General features: G+C 40.9%; 1 protein-coding gene across 3 annotated transcripts in view; it reads left to right on the forward strand.

Moving 5' to 3' along the window:
* The window catches only part of TAOK3 (TAO kinase 3), a 95,221-nt gene that overhangs the window by 3,309 nt on the left and 75,154 nt on the right, over window positions 1–16,758 (forward strand). The window contains exon 1 of one of the 3 annotated variants that reach the window (XM_054220086.1): window positions 7,844–7,991. The exons of the other annotated variants lie outside the window; for them this stretch is intronic. The gene's annotated coding sequence lies outside the window, so the exon portion shown is untranslated. Of the gene's footprint in view, window positions 1–7,843; window positions 7,992–16,758 lie in introns of those variants that run through there. 3 annotated transcript variants of the gene reach the window in all.

Consider the following 16,758-nt stretch of genomic DNA (forward strand, 5'->3'; position numbering starts at 1 on the left):
CTTTCAAGGGTAGCTCAGTGAGTTTTTCTGCCACTGTGTTGTTATCGCTCCCTGAAATCACCGTGGTAGGTTTGTTTTAATGTATTGAGTAAAACATATTTTAGAAAGTATTCGTCTGATAAATCTGGGGTTCCTTAGGGTAAAAATATTTTGGGTAAAAAGAAGGAAAACTCTCCTCCTATTTTTACATATATAGCACACGTTCTGACTTTTCATTTTGATCTGCTGGCTGTATTACAGCATGTGAAGCGCGATTGTACAGTGTGCACCACTTAAAATAGTCATTGATACTGCGTGCCAGGAACTGTAATCTATGTGAACCTCAGTTCCTAATTAATGAGGAGGAAAACTGAAATAGAAATTAAGTAAATTAATTGGGTGTGGTCATCCATCTGCTGAGCTACTGAAGGATGTTGGAAATCCGAGTGTCCTCTGAGTTATTTATGATACTTTGGCAGCTTCTGTTCAATCTTTATAAAGTCCCACTTCACCGCGTTAAAGAGCAATGCTGGTAATGTGATGTGTTCCCTTTATTCTGTTGAACCATATCACAAGTATTTAATTTCTACTTCCCATTGAACATATGAAAATGTAGATTTGTGAAGATCAGTAGGTTTTGCTCTCAGATTGAAGAAACCTGCAATACTGCTAGTATTTTATTTTTCAAAATACATTGTTTAACTGAAATCAAAGAAATTTTTGAAATTAGGTGGTCTAGGTGGTTTGGGGAAGATTGTTCTTATTGAGGATGGCAAAGAACGCATTTGGTTTGAGTGGTTTGGAAGTTTTCTTGTTTATATACTCATCCTTGTGTTTGTGTTGTCTTACTGGACTTTCCCTTTGTGTAAGAAATTGTTAGTTTAATTTGTAGGGGCAGGGAAATTTCAAATTTAATATAGGGAGCTTACAAAACAAGTTTGTCTGAGTTGTTAATGAAGTAAGCACTTATGCCCTTGAACAGGTAATAGCTTGATGTTGATGTAATTACTATTTTTTCCCCACCCTGAATATTAGGTCAAAATGGACTCTGGTTTATTTCGAATTTAATGAAACCAATAGTTATGTGGGAACGCGCAGTTGCATGCCTTCCTTCTTAGCTACAAAAGACTTTCAAATAAGGACATTCTCACAGTTTGTTTGGCGAATTAATTTCAGTCTGTCTATCTGAATATTGGTATAATTAGGCAGGGTTGGATCGTGGGGTTAACTGGGCAAAGCTGGAGAACATAGCTCATTGGGGTGAACTAACCTTCATCAGGTTGCCTTTAGAGTTTTGGACTAGTGAATTCCCCGGCGTTTACACCCCTTTCTGCTGGCGCTCTATTAAATATTGGGATACCTGAGAGACCAAGTAATTCCTCAAAAGAAGGGCAGATGCTGACCTTGGTGTGCTGTGTGTTCAACCTTCATGACTTTGCTTTGGTACAAGCAGCTTTTATGCTGCGGGCTGCACTGTCTTTCAGAAGAGAGGGAAAGCTCTTCGTACTTAAATCCAAGAAAATGGGGTTAATGTAAATAAAGTGACAAAGTCCTGGATAAGCTCCTGTGTAGGAAACTGTACGCTGCCTGCTGAATTTCCCTGTAGCCTAAAATGCATACATGGGTTTGGTTTTATTTTGGTTTTTTACTCTCCAGAATTACTGTGATGCGGAATGTGGCAGATGCCATATTCCAAAGTAACTGCTTTTCAGCACTGAGAGGAATGAATCGTGTATGTAGTATACATATTTTCACATACATCAAGCAGTTTAGGATGAAAGGTGTTATGACTACCAGATACTATCATCATTTCGTGAGCAGGATGTCTTTATTAGATTGGAATTGATGGACGTATGCCAAATCTTGTGCATAGTGAGTCTGCTTCTGGAGACACGCAAATCGTGTGCTCACTTCCTACATTAAAACACTTTCCTTATTTTAAATAAGTGATCTGTGATTCTGTTGCACAGAATCTGGCATAAAGCTGAGCAGATTTATTTAGGGTTGCCCTTGAACGTTGTGAGTGTTTAAGCCAGATTTACCAGAATATAGTCACTGATGATTCATGTTGAGATGATGTTTTTCTTCCTTGTAATGGAACATATGGGAGTACGTAGCATATGGTACCACTGAAAATCGTTAAACGCAGAGCACTGATTTATTACACAGCAAAAAGAGTTTGGATTTTTAGTCTAACGCGAAGCAGAAAGCTTTGTAAACAGCTCTGGCTGCTGGTTTGCATTGGATGCACTACTGTGGCGTAGTGGTAAATTTTCAAAGAATTCCTTTAAATTCTCCAGCATTCTTCCAAAAGTTGTGTCTGTTGCACTGGAATGAAAGTATGAACTCACGGGATGTTTCACTAAAGGAGATAGGGTTGTTTTTTGTTTTGTTTTGTTTTTTTTTTTAAGACTGTCTGAAACAGCTTTGAAGGTGTTGCCTCAGCAACTCTGCCTTGACAGTTCACTCAGCCTTTTAGCCATCCAGAGGGATGTTTATTTTCTTAGGGCTCAGTCTCGCTGAATGGGATGACAGTTTAAAAACTGAAATCCTTTCTGTCTTTATATGGGAAGTAGAGATATTAAGAATGTGTAAATATATGGTTTTCTTCCAGTCTTTGTAGCCAAAACCTCTTCCTTCTATTTTGTTTTTGTTGTTTTGGGATTTTTTTTTGTCTCTACATGACTTTTGGAGGGGGTTTTTTTGGTGTGATGTGTGGAGGGCTAAAACGTACACCTTGATCCTTCCAATGCACAAGGGAAAGTGTACTAAAGTGCAGAGCACATGAATTCCACTTGCCTGTTTCCTTGTGCTTTCCTGTGTTTCTTAACTATTCATCTTTTAGATGATTATAATCTCTTCAGAGCAGGCATCCCTTCTGCTGTGGCTTTGTAGGTCTTACTGCAGTGCCACGAAGCTCACAGCTGCTGTAGTAATATAGATAATAAATAGTTGGTCATAAGAGTGGATCGATTAAGCTTTTTCAAAAACGATTTAAGCAATAAGCAGGAACCTTCATTTCAAACTTAGAAGGGTGTTTGTGTTTGTCTTTTTTTCTAATGAAAAACTGGACTGTAATTTATTTGTAAACATTAAAGCAGTGGTTAAAACAGACTTTATGCCAAATTTGCTACTGCATTTGTTAGGCCAAAGATACATAATATCTTTAAGAAAGAATATATATGCTCTCCCAAATCTGTAAAATTTGTGCATAAAAATCAGATGAATCTTACTACTTACGTGGTTTATGACAATCTGCCTTTCAGGTTAGGGTTTCTTGCGCGTTTATTTCTGCTTATTTTCAGATAAAGTTCAGGTAAAGTTTAAGTGTGCTGTATCCTTAACAAGAGAAAAAAAAAGATTGGACATCACTAGAAACTGATGTTATTTAATAAAAGGAAGTAGAATCTGTCGTTGAGGGAATTAACTAATGACCTCTTGTTACCAACATCGCCTTCAGGATCTTAGATCCTCCCTTTGCTTGCCTCATTCTTAGTCATAGATTGGAAAAGGAAAACAGGCTTTTTTGCCCCCCTCCCAACTCTTAAGCAGTTTCTCAACTTCAGATGAACTGATCACTGACCCAAACCATGTGAATAAACTGGTCAAGAAAATACTTCCTTTCCACTTGCAGAATGTACTTAAATGTCAATTAACTCTAGTTCCCAGTTTTAACCTGTATACAGAATATTTTTTAAAAATTATTGCTCTCAAACGAATTTTAATTTATAATATTTTTAATCTTAACACTGGTTGTGGTTTCAGTTTTAACTCTAAGCTTCTTTCAAAGGGGGGGGGGGGGGGGGGGGAACATTTCTTACCTGGAAATTATGCGAGTGGCAGAGCAGATAAGATAATTGAGACCTAAATGTGAGCTGGGATGGAAACAGTCTCTGTTAAGAGTCAGGTCTCATCCGCTCCGCCACAGTCGGGCGGTGCTTTAATGCATACTAATGCGATGAGTTTTGTCATCCTGGGGAGAACGCAGTGGATTTTGACTCTCTTGCTGCTTTTGTGTTGAGACATGAACCTTTAGCTGAAGTTAGAGGCTTATGTTTTCATAGTCAGGAGTCTTAACGTTCATTTGGGAAGCAGACAGCCAAAAATAGGAGGATTTTATGGCTCTCCTGCCTGTAACCACATTTTGCTCCTAAAGTGAGGAATAGAAATAATAATTAAAAAAAACCTCTCCAACTTGTTCAACTTGGGCAGTTGTTTCTCAAAATTGCTTGTGTACGTTTCTGCATGGTGTCTTTTCTCTGTGGAGGATCCCCATGGAAGATAAGCTTTCCATTTTCAGCTTTTCCCATGAAGGAGAAGCTCCTGTTATGGCTGTAAAGGTTGTGTTCAATGCTTAGTGGCCCAGGTGGGCAGGAGGTAGTAATGAAGATATCTAAAACTAGAATCAATGAGTAACTACTGGAAAGACTCTTTTACTAAATAAAGTGTTGTTTTTACTTTGTTTACTTTAACTCTGCTTTTGCAATTTTCAACTTTGTATTTTAGGGTTGCTCTACCAGAAAGTACATAACTTCAAATGAAGTTACACTCTTGCAGAAGCAAACATTAGAGGATTTTTGGTACGAAATCAATATTGGGCTTAGTATTTTGCTGCAGGAAATGTAGTCTAGGAATTAGACCTGCTGCAGGTGTTGGAAGCTGTCATACACAAAATGACCTTGTTCTTTGTAGCACCATAAATCAAAATGTACTTAACTTATGCATTTGAGAGCTGCAGAAATTGCAAGTATATGTGTGATATACAATAGGAGCCGTTCAAATCCTGAAGGCTGATTGAATATGAACTTGTCCAAGTGCTCCAAATTCCAGGTGTGTTGGGCACCTTTTCTACATTTCAGGATTTCAGATGTATGTTCCAATGAGATTTCGGCCAGTCTGATGGTGCTAATTTAGTGCTTTGGAATAAAGTAGCAGAAAGTTGCTGACGAAGGCTTGTTGTTTAATTTCTTTTTCCTGGTTACCTGGGTATTTTAGAACAACAAGTTTTTGAGCAGTCTTGTTGTTTCTTGATATGCTGAGCCCAAACCAGCCAGAGGTGGTCAAACAAGACTGGGGTCTGATCTGTTACAGAGTTTGTGTTGGATCCAGGCTCTGGGGACATCCCGAGAAGCAGAGGGACAAGAGCCCCGCTCTGCTGAAATACAGGCTGGTGGCTGGAGCTCCAGGCTACCCATGCAGCTCTGCTGGTGTTTAAGGTCAACTCCTTGCAAATATTTTTAGGAAGGCTTGTATTCAAATGCTATTTATAAGACCAGACTAATTTCTTTCTTCATAATGATGGCCTTTTGGCTGATGACAGGGCTGGAATCTGGAAGATCTGGATTCTGTATGCCACTAGTCAGCTGCGTATCCACAGGGAAGTCGTTTGCTAGCTTTCTGCCTCAGTTTTTTTTTTATCTGTATTTAAATGGGGGGGGGGGGGGGAAGGTTGACTAATACCAGCCTCACAAGGCTGTGAGAGCACAGTTAGTAGCCTCGTGCTGTGAGATCTTTGGAAAACACTATAGGAATGTTCAAGGGGCTTATTATGGGTAAGGCCCTCGCAATGAGAGAACTGGTTAAGCCTGGGTTATTGTTAGCCCATTCATTAGGGAGTCTTAATAGCTGAAGCTATGATAGTAGCTGTGCCTGGCTTCACCTTCAATTACGCTGGGTAGATACAGACTACTGCAGTACTGGAGCACCGCACTGGTCTGGAGAAGAATTAAAGCATATGCATTAATGTTTGAGTCCGCCTTGAGCGCTTCAGTTCTATTTCACGGCTGGTTTTGTATGCAGGTCATGCCGTAGCCTAAGTGAATTTTGGCAGTTTAACGTCACGATGATTACTTATTCTGCCACTAAGGAGCCCTTAGCACCTTCTTGCCAAAAGAAATTCTATATATTCAGCTGAATTTTTCCTCTGTATCTGCCTAACTTTTAATCTGCCATGTTTTCACTTCGTAAATTGAACAAAACATTAAAAAAAATATTAGGCCACAGAAATTGTAGCACTTAGTATTAAAAATGTGTAAACCAGATATTAAAAACCTCTTAAGATTTGGCGATTTTTCAAGCACAGGTTGCCTTTTGACAACTTGTGGAACTTTTGCGTGAATGCTCATATGTTGTAGTTTTTAAAAATTCATTTGATAGCATGTTTATAAAATAGCTGTCAGAATTTTATCCTTTCTGCACAGTGTTACAATAAGCAACTATACAAGAAAAGGAGAAAACCCATTTTAGGAAAGACTTGATATCAGGGGTTTTTCCAATACCAAGTAGTCTCGTTCAGCCATTAGCAATGGTATCTTATTAAATTTTAATAACTGTCTTAATATTCAGCAGTGTCACACTTACGTACTTGAAGATACAGCCTTGACAGCTGAGGTCTAAATCAAGATGTTTTTATTTGTCTTTGGAGTTTCATCTCTTCATAATTATATATGTAAGATGTTTTCTGTGCCTTGACAGACTTGAAATGTATTGACTGTAAGAAAAATACAAACTCGGATTCCTATGGAAACACAGGGCTTGAGGAGGTAGGGACCAGGGGGCTGGGAGATAGAATTGTGAATTTTAAGTCATGAGTCTGTAAATGAACATGAATTTTAAGCTGATGTTACTGTTGAATTAAAACCAGCTCTTACCCTAGTATCTCCTTTCTCCCACTGAGTTGTGTTGGCACAAACCTCTGTGCTACCAGAGTGTGATACAGATGAGGAAACCAATCCAACTGCAAAATAACCATGTGTGGCAAAGCCGGTGGTCCGGGGGTAGGAGCAGACAGATGGGGCTTGAGCATGGGGCTGGAAGTTACAAACTTCCCCCTAGGGAAGTAGGGGCTGTACTGCTAAACTATATTGTGAGTTATCTTTCAAAAAAAAAAAAAATACACCAAACAAAAAAAGACACCATACCACTGTTGAGTTTAAGTCAATGAGTAAATTAGCGAGTTTCGCTTTCTCTTTCTTGTACAAACTGCAGGGGAAGACTTGAATCGGAATTAACACGCCCTCCTTTCACTGTACTTTACCTTGTTTTCTGAAGTACATCTTTAGGAAACCCATATTTGGTGATTTATGTTACTTGTACCTGCCTTTTTTTTTAAAAAAAAAAAAAGGGGGTTGTGTTGAGATATGTAATATAAACAAGGAAAGGCTTTTTTGAAAGGCTAACATATTTTGCTGCATGTTAGTTGTTCAGTGTTTTATAGCCTACATAGAAAAATATTCCTGCCTTAAGAAGGGGGAGAAAACCCCAAGCAGAATATTTGTCTCATAGGCACCGAGAACATTGTCTATAAGATGATGACATGTAAGCAAACAGGTATTGCCAAACACAGTTTTATTTTATACTTCAGGTACACAGTGGCTTTTTACAATGGCAGGTCATGGCACCATATGGTGGGAATCATGTGAAGGTGAAAAGTTATTTCTTAAATATTAAGTCCTCTTTGTTCTTGAAGTGTGAGAATTGCTTGCAGTATATAACCAAGAACCTGAAATTAGAAAAGAAAGCACCAATGCATATTAATTTCTTTCAAGTAGACTGTTTCATTAATACAAACAAGGAAAGCTTCTGTTTGTTTGCTTTTTTTCTTTAGGAAGATCTTTAGTTTAGGCAAGCAGTCCATCACAGCAGAAATCTTTTTGAGTGCTGTGAAGCCCACCTGGCTCCCAAAGCCATCCAGGGAATTTGTGGTGAATGTCTAAAGAATAAAACATCTCGGTTAAAGAACGTTTGTCTCTGGTGGCAGGGCCTCCCCATCCAAAGAGCATGTGCAGCTGCTGCCAGCGAGGTTGTGGGTAAGAGTCTCAAGGGTGTATAGAGAGGAAGTCAAAGAACTTTCGTATTTATGATCTCTGTCTTCCCAGTTGCCTTAAACAAAAAGGACAGCTTAATTTGTGTCATCATTCATAAATTAAGAACTCTCGCGAAGTGCCTGGATGAAGCTCCCTCTGTATCCTGTGCTATTGTGTTCCTGCGGCTCAAAAGCTGTGTAGGAGATGGTAAGATTGTGGATGTGAAGAGTTACCGCTCTCATCTTGGGTGCCTTGCAGAAGGAACTTCCTAGTGCTGACTGCTAATGTGGCAGAACCGCAAGTGTTTGCTACTACTATTAGTAGAAGGGGGGTGTGGGGTGGAATCTGCCTCCCCCAACTGGGGATTGACTTAAGAAAACGGTTGCAAAGCTCAGACTGCCTTAATGAAACGCGTGGCCGTCCTTCCTGTCACCAGGGGTCTGTCCTGTGTGGGGCAAGCAACTAGGAGGAGTTGGGGTGGTTGGTTTGTTTTGGTTTTTAAAAAACAAGAGTATTTAAAAAAGGGCTTTTGCTCTTTGGTGACTGACTGCTGGCCAGGGAGCTGCGTTTATACGCACTAGGGAAGGTTTTGATGACTGCTTGGGTATGTGGCATACCCTGCCTGGGCTGTGCCCACCAGGTAGGGTTCCCTCTGGAGGTGGGGTAATATGAGCCTGGAGCCATCTCCTGGGCTAAGTGGGTTTTTAATTGGTCTTTTTAGTGTCAGGGCGCCACTAGAGCACAAAATTTTGTTAATAACTGTCATGTGATTTATTCTGCCTTCTCAGGGGAAAAACTGTATGCATTGTAGAGGGGATTTTCTGTTCATGAATTTGTGCGTGCTGCCTCTTTGTGAGAGGGCTGGTCAGAGAAGAACACGTTCCCTTTTTACTGGAAGCTTGCAAAGATTTTGGAGGGTCTTTGCTGCTTTTGTATATTACTCTGATGTCTAGGACCACCTTTTGAGAGGGACATCTGCGCAGTTGAGTTTTACGTTATCCTAGGTTTCCTTTGTTTTTTCCCCCTCGCCCACTATCGCTATCCTCCCTTCTGATGTTTTATGTGAAAAAAAAAAAATCAAATAAACTTAAAAAGGTTGCATGTTTGGGGGGGTTGATTCCTGTATGGACGTAGCAGCAAGATAAATGAACATGCTGATGTTCTACAGTGAGACTTAAAAAAAAAAAAAATCGAGACATCTGGGTGGAGGGAGCAAACCTCAGAAATGAAAGTTGCTTTTCTATTTTACGACCAGTCAAAATGTTTTGGAATTAAAAGCAAAATTGAAGTTGAGTAAATTGATTTTTATATTTTTTTTTGAACCACATGTACCAAGAGCTTATTTTAGGTAATTACTGGGGCGTGACTTTAAATTCTGGGCAGGACTTTGTGGCTTGCGAGCATCAAGTTCAGCTTCTGATGTTGCAATGAAGAAGGAAGTGAGCGTGCGTGTGCTTGGGGAGGGGGAGAAGAAAGCACTTCTGCCTACCCGCATAAGGTGGGAATTGCAGCTGGCCGGTTATTTTTAGCTTCTGACTATCTCATTGTGAATGTGAAGGTTTTTCTCCTTTTTTTTTTCTTTTTATCAGAATGTTTGGTAAATGAAGCTGTCAATTATAATTTTGAAGATTTTCTTTTTTTCATAGCTGGCTTCTTCACCCTAATTTTATTCATTAAACCTTTAAGTCGTTTTAAACCTCCAAAGCTGCAGGACTGAGTGTGATGCATTTCACAAGTATCTCTATCTGCTGTTGATTTTTGGAATTGTGCATCCATAGCAAAGAACATAAGTGTAGTAGGGATTACAAGGAAAGGTGAGACCTGATAGATCAGCCTCTGTAGGTGGAGAAACACAAAAGGTTAATTAAAGGAAAAAAAGTAAAAATAGTGGATCTGATTTTGCTCCTTCCTTGCAAAAACACGCAACAATGTGGTCATAAGGACTTTTTCATGGGTAGGAGGGAGAGGTGAAAGATACCATCAGTTTCCAGCAGTGTGTTTTCCAGTCACTTCTTGTAGTAGTGATTCACTTCTTTTTTTCCAGTTGTTCATCCTGGCCCAGAGAGACACGTATAGAATGTTCCCATTTTAAGCTTTTCAGCATAATGGATGAATAAATTTACCTTTCCTGTGTTCATTTTTGCCACAGTGGGTGAGCTTTCCTTCCTGGGATCAGCCTGGTTTGCTGCATTGGCCTAAAATTCGTCCTCTGTGAATGCTCTTGGTGTGCTATCAGAACACCAATGAAGAAAATGTTCTAACCATTTTGCTTCAGGGTTGCTGATCTTAAAGTGCATTGTTAAAAATAACAAGTTTTCTAAACGCACATAGCAATGTTTCCCTGGCTCCCTGCCTCTTCTCTGCATATGAGATGCCATTACAGCCTACCAAAACCCAGCGACGCCCAAGTCAAGTGCATAGCCGTGTGCATTTGATGCAGCATTAATAGTGTTTATCCCAGGCTTTCTTAAAGAAAACTAAGGAAGTTTTTCATGGATGGAAGTCCTCAGCCTGCCATGGTAAGGAAAACACAAGCAGCAGTAGTGCACGGGTTCTTTTTCTGCGCCAGGGAGTATCCTTCAGCCTCTGGCGACAAGAGAGCCTGGAGATCCTGAGTCGTCTCCTGGTCTTTGGCTAGACTGTCGGCTGCCCCTTGTGAGCAATAGCTGTGGAACCATCAGCTCATTTCAGAAAAGCTAATAAACAGCATTGGGAGCTTAAGTACTGTCCGTATCTGCTGACCTGTCACAACAGCTTTTAAAACCGGCCATGATCAGAGGAGATGAAAAGCTTTCTGTGCGCAGGGAAAAGGTACCCTGCCATGATTTTGGGAGTGAAAGAGCAGAGATAGATATGGCTCATGGTAACCTTTAATAAACAGTGTGGTGCTGACATACCAGTGAAATGCTGTCATATTGGGATACCAGTGCATATAGTTTCTGTCCTCATTTATTCTCAAACAATGTGTTCTGAAATGATTTTTATGCAGCTTTAAACTCTCTCATGCTGCCTCAGTTGGGCTGTGAAAGTCTGAAGACTTCTAATCTAGAGCAAGGTTTCCTCTGTCAGCAGAGCAGGTATATCCTAGGTATTGGTTTTTTTTTTTACCCTCTGTTACCGAAACATCTCTTTTCATCTTGATCTTGAAGGATCTGCTGCTCTTGCTGTCTTTTTCTTTCCTCAAAGACCAGTTTATTCACCAATGTTAGGCTCTGCCTACCTTTGCAAATATCTTTGTGGTGGCTCTTTAACATTTTCTGCCTAAGAAGCTGTATTGAAATCTACAGTGTCTGATATTAAATAAGAAAGACCTGGTGTTGAATGCTTTCAATTACTGATTGCATAAACCAACTCTGGAAGGAAGCGCAGGGCTAAGAGGCATTTCCAGGCCAATAGAGGCAGAAGTATATGTAACAGTAGCTAAATTCCTTGTAGCTTTTCCAGAATCTTTTTATAGTAATCTGGGCATATTCCACTGTTTTCAGAAGCAGCTTTAAAATTTTATTCTCCCTCCTAAATTACATGCCAAATGATGCATTTACCGAATTGAATCAATAAAATTCTGGTGGTTCAAATGGAAAACTTGAACCTGTATGGAAGGCTGCCAAATTTATCTACTGAAGTGTGTAACTTGCAGCAGGTAGTCAAAAAGCTCTGCTGCCTGTGTTGGGACTGACTTAAACCCAGATCCCAAACCCCCAAAACTTCCAAGGACAAATGCACACCAGAAAACAATGAAATTTTGCTGTGGAATATGTTTGAATAGCTTCTAAGCACTAGAACATTTGCTGGCCTGTAATTAATTTTAATTACGATGTATTTTGATTGTCTGTCAAAAATGTTCTTCAGATAAATTTGACGCACTTCTCTTGTTGTGCTGGTCATCTTGTTCCTTGTCCTTAAGGTGCTTGTGCTCTGTTTGTCCTGGGTTTGGAAGATAGTACAGCCTTTTGAAGGACACTGGCTTCTGTGTAGCCTTTAAAATCTACCAGGTTTGTTTAGCATTTGTCTTGGGTTACCCTTTGAGATTTACAGGGCATTTTGTTTGTTTTGACTGTTATTTTATCTCACTTTCTCAGTAAGTCCAGTCTCTTCTGGTGGTGGGTGATAGGATGGGAGGACCGGGATGCTCTCAGAGCTCGTATTCTTTAGGGTGCACACTTGGATTCTTTTTCCTTTAGTTTTTGTGTTGAATGTATGATTGCAAGGGCTGTAAAATTAATGTGATGATAGAAATGAAATAAGTGGTTAAATGTCTTAATCATTCAGGTGTGAAATGGCCTTGCTGCTTGTACTTCCCTTAGTGCTTCTGGGGTATTGGCCCATCTTTGGTGACAAAATACTCTAGTGGTTCTGCTCTTGCGTAGTGGTGGGGCTTTCTCTGCTCAGCTCGTGTATTAATTTTTCATCTTGATACTGATGGGTTTGGGTTTGGAATCTATTTTACATTCTGCAGACGTAAAAAGGTCACTGGTCATATTTACAGGATAGTGGTTGGTTAATAAATAGACACATGACAAGCTGTGGGATGATTGTCTGCTGTGTTATTCTTAATGTGCCATGGAAATGGTTCTGTCTTCCCGGGTAACACTCATAGAGCAATAATGTACATGAAGTATTTTTTAAAACACTGTTTTAAAATGCCAGTGTTCATATTCAGCTATTGACCAGCGATATGAATGATGCAATGCTGAGAGTTGGTGGTCTTTAAATTGAAGAATTTATGCAGAGGTACTTCAGGGGTTTTTCTAAGAGTGTTTCGAAGCTGTACATGTTCTGCGTGTGTATTGTAGGGAAGCTGAATCATACTTTGTGGAAAAGGCCAGTTTAAATCTACTTATTGATCCAATACCAGCACAGGTGAAATCTTTGGATCTTCCCTTCATCCAGACGAGGTGAATGTGGAGCTGCAATATAAGGTTCCTAATCCCTGTTTGTGTAATTTAGCCTAGAGTTATGAGTGCGCAATGCCATACTGGAAACAGTGTAATGCTGAGCTCTTTCTGCGTCCGCTATGGGCACCTCGGGGATGCTGTGCTTCGTGAGCACTGTCAGCTGAAAATTAAACTGGGGCAACCAGGTCACTGCACGAATCCTGCAGATGTTCTCCAGGTGGAACTTCTGGTGATGACTGACATGGCATGCCCAGCAGTCCCTTACTGCCAAACCTGAAACCTTCTGGGTTCTGGAAAATCAGCTCATGTTGTTCTTGTAAGTGAGGGGAGCTGCAGTGGTGGACTTCCCTCTATCAAACAATCAAGCTACTTAGCAGCCACACTTTTATTCTTTGTAGAGAGGGAAATAAGGCAGAGTGTTACAAGCACACTTTATATAACGTGCATAATTGTGCTTACCTTATAGACACTTCTTGGACTAATACAAACTCTTATCATACAGGTGACGCTTTACAAGTGAAGCACAACAAGTGCGTGATGGCCATTTTGCTGAGCACGTTTCCTGAAACAGCTACCTTTAAGCTTTTCTTCAGACTCCCAGAGATCTAGTTGACAAATTGTGTGTGGGTGGTGGTGTTCTTTGTACAAAAAACAATTTGCTATCCCAATAACAGTCCATAAAGGGCAGTTTGGTCTTACTGAGAATTACTTCCCAGACTCATACAACTATGGGCAAGTCATTAGCTCCCTTTTAAGATAGGACACTTTCTGTAAAATGTGTTCTTGTACTCAAATGCTAGGGCTTGTAACTCTTTGCGGTCACTTTCAAGGTGAAAAATAGTGAATTTTATTCTGTGTTAGTGGTCTTGTGTCCTTCCGAGTAGTTCAACCTGATGGGACAGGGTGTTGCTGGTTTGCGGCGGATTTGTTCTAAGTTCACTCCATTGATAGATGAGGATGTAACTTTCAGGTATTCAAAAGTGAGGTGGAATTTCTCTTTTGTCCTACTGGATTTTTATCAAGAGTCCCGGTAATTCAAGAAGGCCATCTTGTCCTCTCTGAAGGTGAGACTACTACTATTCAGTAATTCTAGGAGCCTGAGGGCTTATCTGGAAGTGTTATTAGTTTGCTACTTGCACACAAATGTTTGAGCTCCTGTTGTCAGATTAGAAGTCAAAACCAAAAATGTATCATAGCTTGAAGTACACCGCCAATGCTCCAAGACTGTATGAATCCTTGTAGAAATCCTGTATCCTTGCAGCTGTGTTGATCATGGAGTAAAAATGTTAAAATTAGTTAAAACCATATAAAATAACTTCATAAAAGTTTGGCTTGGATCTTGAATTTATGCCCAGCAATAGATTTGTCTCCTCAGTACCTACTAAAGTAAAAATTAATTCTACCTTGTTGGTGAAGCTGCATTCCCTCATTAGAAGGTCATGTAGTAATTTGACCTGATTTTTAAAATCCGTATTGTTCCGACTGACTGACCTCAAACCTGGAACCCAGGTGCATTTAGATTTTGCACATTGCAATCCCCCTCTTAGAGAAGGTAGTGACAGAGTGTTCGGGAACTAAGAGTTCAGGACAGATCAGGGTTTACTCCTGAGGCCAATCTGGAGGCCGCTGCTGCTGTAGAAATATCCTCGGAGAGGTGTTTGTGGGGTGTCTGAAAGGAGGAACAGAGTGAGCCGGCTCTGCAGTGTGAGGGGTCTCGCTGTCAGCAGAGTAAATGCCAAGCATCTCTGTGACAGGGGACAGCTGAGGACGGGGGGAAGGAGTTACGGGGATTCCTGTTGAAAAGGGGGCATTTCTGGTGTAATGTTTTGGAGCGGAGAGAAATCGGAAGGTGAGAGGGAGCTTGATCCTTCATAGTTTTAGATAAGACAGGAGCTGGGGGCAGGGAGCTGAGATTATTTAAAGTTTGGGAAGGGACATATGTGATAAGAGATTATACAATTGGTGATGTAGCACTTGAAAATGCAGGCAAGTGCTATGGGGTGTTGAAGTTCTGTTGTGTGTTTATTTTTCTCCTTCAAAATGTCCTCAAATTCATTCAGTTTATTTAAATTAGTTTCTCCCAGTCTCTTCTGCCCTTACTGTATCTTGGCAAAATTTATGTCGCATTCAAATTAAACTGGGGAATGTTTTCCCAAAATAATTTTTCGAATTGTAATCTCTTATTTGAAATCTGCAGTCAGTATGTCAAATATAACATGGATTTATTGGTAGCAGTTATTTCTTCTCATTTGTGTGGGTGCGTACACAGATCACTGCTTCAACCATTGGCTGCCCAACTGGTTCCTAGAAAATATAGGGGAATTTCCTACCGTGACTCATCTTAGAAGTAGCAGATGCTACATGCTCTCAAACTGTTTATGGTAGTTTCTGGAGTCTCAATAAATATAATTGAGTGTTGGGGACTCAAAAATATATTGGGTGGCCTTAATGATTACACACTGCTACTGTTTCTCCCTTTTTAATGAGGACACTTAGGTGAAATCTTTGTAAAGGGTGCTTTAGCACTACTGTGAAAAATGTTTCCACTTTGAAATTTCATTTTCACCCTGCTGTCACCAGGGAATGGCTCTAGTTTTAGTACTTAATAGACCTTCCACTTCTTTTTTTTTTTTTTAAAAAGTCTTTAACCCTGGGGCTTAAAGTGACTCTTGAGCCATATGCCACTCACAAGCAATTCAAGCACAAGTCCCTTGTCAGCTGTAGATCCCGTCACTGGCAATGGGGCTGTGCTGCCGGGGGGGTTTCTGGGTAGCTGCAAATCTGAGGTACAGGAGAAGTGAGTCTGCAGTTGCCAGCAGGCTCACAGCTGAAGGGCTGAAGAACAGGTTATGGTGTAGTTTCACGTTCAGCGTGGTCATGTTAGGGTGTACAGTGACAGAAGGATGATGGAGTTAAGGATGTTGTGGAACTGTGCCCGGCTCTGCCCACCTGTAATTGTAATTTCTCTGCAAACTGGGAATCAAAGAGACAAGGAGCTGCTTGGGCTGGAGATGATGGGGATGCCTGCCCTGGGACACCATCTGAAGAGGCAGAGAGAGACATGAGGGTGGAGGAGGAGAGGATGGGGACGGTTTGAAAGGATATCTAAGGGAGGGGCTCTCCTGCAAGCTGAATGTGCAAGATACAGAGCTCTGGCTTGCAGAATCTAAGAATCAGTTCTTGTTCCGGCATTGCCCAAAGAAAACCAGCCTCCTGCTTCAGCAGCTGATGTGCCTGTTCCTTCCAGTGTGGAGGTCTGGATTCCTATGCCGGCAGGGGGGGTCTTGCCTGGAGGCACACAAGGAGCTCCAGGGGAGCCCCAGGGTGCCACTGGAGTGCTGTCACATCCAGACACGCTTTCAAATCCAAGAGAGCTATATGGCTTGCCCTGTTCCTTGGTTAGCTGAGGGTTGTTGAGGGTAAAATGTAAAGGTTTGGGAAGCAGTCAGCTGGGCTGTTTGGGTGCAGGGTTCTGTGGTGGGCTATCACCCAGTTCCTTTGTGTAGTAGGGGCTGTAAGACCTGGAAACACATGGCCATCTCATGCTTGGGGAATATTCCTTGAATTTGCTTCCTTCGTTGTCCAGGAGGTGTGGTATTTGTCTTCCTGCTGTGTCTTATGAAGATATTTTAATGTGGGGCTTGTCGGGCTAGGAAGGTTGCCCATCCTTGTGTTTATAGATAATAGAAGAACAGAAGGGTAATGGCTGGGCTTTCTCAGTCGTTGGTATTAGGTGCAATGTTGTCAGGAGGGCAGCCCTTTTGTTTAGAAGCACTAAATGAGCAGTGTGCACCTTATCTTCTTGGGCATGCAGTGAAATATCGAAGGAAGGATGAAATTACATTGTTACTTGAGGTTTTCATGGGAAAAGGGCAAGTCCTTTAAGTGCTTTTCCTACTACCAATCCTACTGACTGGTGCCCCCTCTAGATTGCAGAAATGGGCTTTTCCTGTAGTTAGAGTGAGCAAGCAATAGTTCTCAGTGGAAAACTTCTGTGTTGCATTTGTAACAAGAAGCCAATTCTGCAAGGCTAGACACACTCGGCGGTGGTTCCTGGCCCCGACTGCTGTGGTAAGTGG

This window comes from Rissa tridactyla, chromosome 13 (assembly GCF_028500815.1).
Source record: "Rissa tridactyla isolate bRisTri1 chromosome 13, bRisTri1.patW.cur.20221130, whole genome shotgun sequence".
NCBI lineage: Eukaryota > Metazoa > Chordata > Aves > Charadriiformes > Laridae > Rissa > Rissa tridactyla.